This window comes from Octopus sinensis, linkage group LG25 (genome assembly GCF_006345805.1).
Source record: "Octopus sinensis linkage group LG25, ASM634580v1, whole genome shotgun sequence".
Lineage (NCBI taxonomy): Eukaryota > Metazoa > Mollusca > Cephalopoda > Octopoda > Octopodidae > Octopus > Octopus sinensis.
The window spans coordinates 20,925,069-20,934,047 of NC_043021.1; positions in this window are offsets into that span (position 1 = coordinate 20,925,069).

Below are 8,979 nucleotides of genomic sequence, written 5' to 3' on the forward strand. Positions count from 1 at the left end.
AAGAAAAATTCTAATGCCAAAAATGCCGAAAAAAAGACAAAAATTGTCAATAACCATTATAATTTATGCGTCTTGAAACAAACTGATAGAAATTTCTAAAACAAATTTTCCAGAAATTTCTATCGGTTTGTTTCGAGACGCATAAATTATAATGGTTATTGACAATTTTTGTCTGTTTTTCGGCATATTTGGCATTAGAATTTTTCTTTTGCCCTTATCTTGTAAATTATATATATATGTATGTATATATATATATTGGTTTGGGGGATACAAATGAGGGAAATAGAACTTATTGTGTAAATAGAATAAATATATTTAGTTAGTAGCTGCGACGTCTCATAAGTGTCTCAACTCACGGACTAAGAGTTTCTTGCAAACACACTTATCATGCAGCTCTTAAGTTGCTTCATGGTTAATAAACAGAATATATATATATATCTTATGTATGTGTGCCTGTCTGTCTGCATCTGTCAGTGTATCTATTTATCACTCTATGTTTGTCCGTCTCTCTATCTATCTAGCTGGCTACTCTGCTCCCTAACAGTGTCAACATTCATCCTTCCAACTCTCATCACCGTCGCTGCCACCCACCATCTTCACATTTGGCTCAAAAAAATCAAAAAAACAAAAAAAAAAGAACCAGGAACTGGGGGAGGGGGGGAAGAATGAGGGGATGGGATGGGAGGGGGTTTCAATTAATAATTTAAAAGAGAAAAAAAAAGACACAAAAACAACAAAAACAACAACACAACATAATTTTGAAATAATTTAAAAATAAAATAAAATTCTTTTTGAAAAAAACAAGTTTTAAAAAATACAAAACAAAACTTTTCAAAAAAGAGAAAGAAAAAAAAAACAAAATAAAATTTTGAAAAATATCAAAAAAAAAATAAAACTAAATTTTTCAAAAAAAAAAAATGAGGCATAAACTAATTAGTCCAATCACAAAAGCCAACATTTGAGATAATTACCTCAAGGATATATTCTCTCTATTTCTATAACTAACTTCACTTTTTCTCTCTCACTGTTTTTTTTTAGTAAGACTTTTTCTCTACTATTACTGCTAGTACTCTTAACTAATTTTTTCCTTTTTAACATACACATGCAAAAAGAAAAAAAGCAAGAAAAATTGAAAAAAAAGCCTAAAAAATTACCGTTTGTTGTTTGTGTTTATCGAACATGTCAACATGTTTGAGCCAGGATTATCCTGTTTCACTTCTCTCTTCAGTTGTTTTATGCTTTTGAAATATGTTTATTATATTGAAGACTACATTATTCAGTCATTATAGTTTTGTTGGGAAGGTGGTGAGCTGGCAGAAACATGAGCGAAATGCTTAGCGGTGTTTTGTCTGCTGTTACATTCTGTGTTCAAATTCCGCTGAGGTCCACTTTGCCTTTCATCCTTTCGGGGTCGATAAATTAAGTACCAGTTATGAACTGGGGTCGATAAATTAAGTACCAGTTACGCACTGGGGTCAATAAATTAAGTACCAGTTACGCACTGGGGTTGATAAATTAAGTACCAGTTATGCACTGGGGTCGATAAATTAAGTACCAGTTATGCACTGGGGTCAATAAATTAAGTACCAGTTACGCACTGGAGCCGATGTAATCGACTGAATCCCTTTGTCTGTCCTTGTTTGTCCCCTATATGTTTAGCCCCTTGTGGGCAATAAAGAAATAAGAAATGTTAACATGCCGGGTGAAATGCTTAGCAGTATTCCATCTGCCTTTATGTCCTGAGTTCAAATTTCACTGAGGTCGACTTTGCCTTTCATCGTTTCGGGGTTGATAAATTAAGTACCAGTTACGCACTGGGGTCGATGCAATCGACTTAATCCCTTTGTCTGTCCTTGTTTGTTTCCTCTATGTTTAGCCCCTTGTGGGCAATAAAGAACTATAGTAGATGACACTTACCAAAGGTACCACCCAGTGGGACAGACCTGAAACCATGAGGTTACAAAGCAAGCTTCTTAACCACACAGCCATGCTTCTATCTGTTATTATCATCACCATCATCATTGTTCAATGTCCGCTTTCCATGCTGGCATGGGTTGGACGGTTTGACTGAGGACTGGTAAGCCAGGACGCTCCAATGAATAATGCAAACAAACTGTTACTCAATATTCTTTTCTTCTCTAGGCACAAGGCCTGAAATTTTGGGGGAGGAGGCCAGTCGATTAGATTGATTCCAGTATGCAACTGGTACTTAATTTATCAACCCTGAAAGGACGAAAAGCAAAGTTGACCTCAGCAGAATTTGAACCCAGAACGTAAAGACAGACGAAATACCTATTTCTTAACTAAACATAGAGTGGACAAACAAGGACAGACAAACGGATTAAGTCGATTATATCGACCCCAGTGTGTAACTGGTACTTATTTAATCGACCCTGAAAGGATGAAAGGTAAAGTCCACCTCGGCGGAATTTGAACTCAGAACGTAGCGGCAGATGAAATTAAAGTAAATGCGCCCTTTTAAAGCCTAGCCAGGCTCGTGGGCCCGGTTTCCGTGGCGTATGTGTTCCCCCCCAGCTGGACGGGACACCAGTCCATCGCAGAAAAATAAATGCACCCTTTTTATTAAAGCCTAGCCAGGCTCATGAGCCCAATTTTCCGGTTTCAGTGGCGTATGTGTTCCCCAGCTGCACGGGACGCCAGTCCATCGCAGCGTTACTCATTTTTGCCAGCTGAGTGGACTGGAGCAACATGAAATGAAGAACACAACGCGTTGCCCGGTCCAGGAATCAAAACCACAATCTTACGATCATGATGCTGACACCCTAACCACTAAGTCATGTGCCTCCACATGCTAATTTTAGCTTACAATGTTTACAATACAAGGTAGTCAGCCAGGAATTAACAACTAGAACAGCTGTACTCGGTGACTATGAATGAATATACATGATTACTAAACTTACCATATATGTAGTTACCATATGCATATTTGTTCATAGCCATCGTCTTGGTAATCTCGTTAATTATTTGTGGTCATCAACCTTGTAGTATTATGGAGGTAACATTATACTTGTAATTGTTTGCTTAGGAGTAGGAGTGGCTGTGTGGTAAGTAGCTTGCTTACCAACCACATGGTTCCGGGTTCAGTCCCACTGCGTGGCACCTTGGGCAAGTGTCTTCTACTATAGCCTCGGGCTGACCAAAGCGTTGTGAGTGGATTTGGTAGACGGAAACTGAAAGAAGGCCGTTGTGTGTGTATACATATATATATATATGTGTGTGTGTATATATATATATATATGTGTGTGTGTGTATATATATATATATGTGTGTGTGTGTGTGTATATATATATATATGTGTGTGTGTCTCTCTCTCTCTATATATATATATAGAGAGAGAGATATGTGTGTGTGTCTGTGTTTACTCCCCCAATATTGCTTGACAAATGATGCTGGTGTGTTTATGTCCCCGTAACTTAGCGGTTCAGCAAAAGAGGCTGATAGAATAAGTACTAGGCCTACAAACAATTAATTCTTTTTGTGTTTGGTCAGTTAATTATTTTTTTGTTTTGTCTTTTCCTATTTGCTTCTATCTTGAAATCAAAGGAAGTGACTACTATTCCCTTCAAACTTTGCTTTTGTGACCTGGACACCAATGTTTCGAAACTGACCTATTTTCAATAACATTTCAAACAGATTCAGTGCCGAGTTGTTGAAGCAGAAATATTGTTATGGCAATTCTTTGGGGTTTGAATAGATGTAACACAATCAAGATTTGAAGGAAATAGTAGCTATTTTTCATACTCTCTAGGGGTAAGCAAATAAGAGATAACACTTGATACCCAAAGATAATCAACTATAGGCTTTTGTAGTTGTACTGATGGAAGAGGGGAGTTAAGTGAACACTGATGAGCCTAACATGAAAGGTGAAACTTGTGGGACTCGTTTTCCTTTCACTTTTACAAAACTCCTCATTCTGGAATGAATGAGAGAGGAATGCTCAATATTCTTTTACTTGTTTCAGTCATTTGACTGTGGCCTTGCTGGAGCACCGCCTTTTAGTCGAGAAAATCGACCCCAGGACTTATTCTTTGGAAGCCTAGTACTTGTTCTCTCGGTCTCTTTTGCCAAACTGCTAAGTTATGGGGGCGTAAACACACCACCATCGGTTGTCAAGTGATGTTGGGGGGACAAAAACACAAATACAGGGCGACTTTGCCTTTCATCCTTTCAGGGTCGATAAATTAAGTACCAGTTACACACTGGGGTCGATATAATCGACTTAATCCCTTTGTCTGTCCTCTCTGTGTTTAGCCCCCTGTGGGTAGTAAAGAAATATATATATATACACATATATACGACAGGCTTCTTTCAGTTTCCGTCTACCAAATCTACTCACAAGGCTTTGGTCGGCCTGAGGCTATAGTAGAAGACACTTCCCCAAGGTGCCACGCAGTGGGACTGAACCCAGAACCATGTGGTTGGTAAGCAAGCTACTTACCTCACAGCCACTCCTGTGCCTATATACATACATATATTTATCTTACCAGCAATGTTTTACTACTCAACACATGTCAGCATGGAAAAATGGACATCAAATGATGATGATGATGATATATGCATTTACACATACACATCTATGTATATGTGTGTATATGTCAGTTCACGAATATATTTGCATATATTTATGTATGTATTCTTACACAATATGATATGACTTTTTAAACCAGTTTGACTGGATATAGTGTTTAGGCCTCGTATCGTTCATTGCATCTGCTCCTTCTCTCTCTCTCATTATATATAAATATTCTTTCTTCTGTTTACTATATCATCATTAATATTGATGATAATGATAATAATAATAATGATAATAATAATAATTTAAATTAGGTTTTCATGCAATGTTTATGCAAATAAGATCAAAGAAAATATAACTTTTGTTAATATCATTATTAATGCGATTATTATTATTATTATTATTATTATTATTATTATTATATTATTATCGTATTTAGGGATGGTCATGTTGCCAGTTTAGCCAATAAAAACACACAAAAGAACTCTGGTCGAAATAAGATTAAGATTAATGTAAAAAATAAATAACGCTGAAGCAAAGTAACACCAAATATATAGTGTGTGTGTTTTTATTGGCTAAACTGGCAAAATGACCATTCCTAAATACAACAATATCTGTTTCAACACACGATTTCACATCAAGAATCTTGCAAAACAAATATATCAGCGTAATTATTATTATTATCATTAAGGTCATTATCATCATGATAACTATTATCACCATCAGCATCAGCATCATCACTATTATTAAAGGTGGCACATAAAAAGCACCATCCGAACATGGCCGATGCCAGCGCCGCCTTGGCTGGCTTCCGTGCTGGTGGCACGTTAAAAGCACCAACCGATCGTGGCCGATGCCGGACTCTCCTGGCACCTGTGCAGGTGGCATGTAAAAAGCACCCACTACACTCGTGGAGTGGTTGGCGTTAGGAAGGGCATCCAGCTGTAGAAACACTGCCAGATCAGACTGGAACCTGGTGCAGCCCCTGGCTTCCCAGACCCCGGTCGAACTGTCCAACCCGTGCTAGCGCGGAAAACGGACGTTAAACGATGATGATGATGATGATGATGATGATGATGTGGCAAGCTGGCAGAATTGTTAACAAAATGCTTAGTGGCATTTCGTCTGCCTTTATATTCTGAGTTCAAATTCTGCTGTGGTTGCCTTTGCTTTTGATCCTTTTGGGGGGTCGGTAAAATAAGTACCAGTTGAATGCTGGGGTCGATGTAATCAACTCATCCCCACCTCCCCCAAGCTGCCCTTGTGGCAAAAAATTGAAATAATTATTATTATAATTATTATCAAGGTCATTATCATTGTCATCATCATCATATTCGTTATTATTAAAGGTGGCCAGCTGGCAAAATCGTTAGCACGCTAGCAAAATGCTTTGTGGTACTTTGTTCATCTTTATGTTTCTGAGTTCAAATTCTGCTGTGGTCGACTTTGTCTTTCATCCTTTTGGGGTCGCTAAAATAAGAACCAGTTGTTAGGGGTCAAAGTGATTGCAGAGCAATGTTGAGATGAAGTGTTTTGCTCAAGAACTCAATACACCACCCAGTGCAAGAATTGAAACCATGATCTCAAGATTGTGAGTTCAGTACCTTAACCACTAGGCTATAAGCCTTCTCTCTCTCACACACACATGACAGCTTCTTTCAGTTTCCATCTACCAAATCTCACAAGGCTGAGGACTTTGGTAAAAGACATTTGGACACGGTGTCCTGCAGCGGGACTGAACCTGAAACCACATGATTGGGAAAACAAACTTATTAACCACACTGCCACACCAGTGCCTTAACTATACTCTTTTACTTGTTTCAGTCATTTGACTGCAGCCATGCTGGAGCACCGCCTTTAATCGAGCAACTCGACCCCGGGACTTATTCTTTTGTAAGCCCAGTACTTATTCCATCGGTCTCTTTTGCCGAACCGCTAAGTAATGGGGACATAAACACACCAGCATCGATTTTCAAGCAATGCTAGGGGGACAAACACAGACACACAAACATATACACACATACACACATATATATATATATACTTATATATGACGGGCTTCTTTCAGTTTCCGTCTACCAGATCTACTCACGAGGCTTTGGTTGGCCCGAGGCTATAGTAGAAGACACTTGCCCAAGGTGCCACGCAGTGGGACTGAACCCGGAACCATGTGGTTGGTAAACAAGCTACTTACCACACAGCCACTCCTGCGCCTTAACTATGTCCATCATCATCATCATCATCATATGATGTCCATCTTCCAGGCTGGCATTTGTTGGGTGGTTTGACAGGATCTGACAAACCAGTGGATCTCATTGGCCTTAAATGTCTGCCTTGACTTGGTTTTTATGCATGGCTTGTCTTCAGTACCAGTTACCTCTTCTCTAAATGTCCCCATCCATCCATGCACATTGCTTTTGTCAGTACAGTCATTTCCATATGTGACATACAGCCTTCTGTGGTTGCCAACACAGACTACAGCCCACCCCAGCCCACACCTTTGTCAAGAACTTGATGGCGTCATACCGCTTTTTGCTTGGAACCCATTATTTGTCTGCAACGAAGGACAGGAATAACAGTTACCAAAGAGGAAGAGTAACTCTACTAACGTGTGAAATTTGAATGACCTATTACTATTAATAATAAAGTTATGCTCACTTTCACATTACTTTCGGCACAACCCTCATATATATATATATATATATATATATATATATATAATAACAAAGGGTAAAATTAATCAATTAAGAGTTAATTAATAATTTCACGAAGTAGAATTCAGTATGAAAAAAGGACCATTTCATGGCAAACTTAAGTAATACTAATAAAAAGGGTTCAGCAAAGATTTGCTTCACCACACACCGAAGTTTAGAAATAGCAGCCCAAAAACTTAGCTATTTCTTCTACTTTAAAAAGGGTCTCCCAGAGAAACCAAAATACTTGAAGGTTATTCACACAGGCAGAGAGTAAAAGCAACGAAAATCAATCAATATTGCATGGACGACCAGATATTGATTGATTTTTGTTGCTTTACTCTCTGCTTGTGTGAATTATCTTCAAGTATTTTGGTTTCTCTGGGAGACCCCTTTTTAAAGTAGAAGAAATAGCTAAGTTTTTTGGCTGCTATTTCTAAACTTCGGTGTGTGGTGAAGCAAATCTTTGCTGAACCCTTTTATTAGTATATATATATATATATATATATATATATATATAATTTAAATAATGAGGGAGATAAATTGAATATTAATTTAATATCAATTTAAAACCAGTAGCCTAGCATATATAAAAAATCTGAAAAATCAGAAAAAATTCCAATACATGTGTATATTTAGGGATAACCACTAGGTGGATAACTAATATGCGAGAAGAAGATCACATGATCTTACTACAAAGAAAAGAATGTTCTCTAGAGAAATTCGTCTGGTGTTTGCTGAATTCCTCTAGAGAACATTCTTTTCTTTAATCTTTTACTTGTTTCAGTCATTTGACTGCGGTCATGCTGGAGCACCGCCTTTAAAAATGAACCTCGGCAGAGTTTGAACTCAGAACGTGAAGACGGAAGAAATGTCGCTGTTTTGCCCGACATGCTAACCATTCTGCCAGCTCGCCGCCTTTGTAGTAAGATCGTATGTGATCTTCGTCTAGCATATTGGTTATCCCTAAATATATATATATATATACATATATATATATATATATAACGGGAAAGTTTACGAAAATAAACAAAAGACGAAGGCAGGTGGAGTACAAACAAACAAACAAATGTATTAGTATAGCGCTCAGGAATAGAAATAGAAAAAGTCTTTTACGTTTCGAGCCTACGCTCTCTGACAGAAAGATACACAGAAAAAAAACAAGGAGAGAAAAAAATGTGTATAGGAGCTAACGGTCCAACATGGCATCTTGACTCACATACACACATGGATATACATAGACATCTCAAAAGTAAATAGACGCCAGGGTTGTTTTTTTTTTATCAAGATTTGTTTCTAGAAACAATGTCATTTGATGCGTTTAAATACTAAATCTGGTATTTAGTAGACATGCTTTGTTGCAGTTTTCAAGGATTTAATCTGTTTGGGTATCATGCTGATAAGTAATTTGTGCACTGCTACAATGGTATAATGAGGGGGTGTCTTTACTTTTGAGATGTGTGTGTGTGTGTGTGTGTACATATATATATATATAGACATACATACACATGCATACAACCACATATACATATAACAGACATTACACAGTACAATGTTCAAATGAAGACATCTCAAGAGCCATCATAAGTTCAGAAGGAGTTGCAAATTATTATTTCATTAAGCTAGCAAAAATATTAGCAGTTGTGTATCATTAGCTCATCCCCCGCAACATAACCAAACTCCAAAGCAATTAAGTACCACTTATTATTTTCTATGGTCATTTGCTCGAGTGTACCACATTTTAGTTGACAC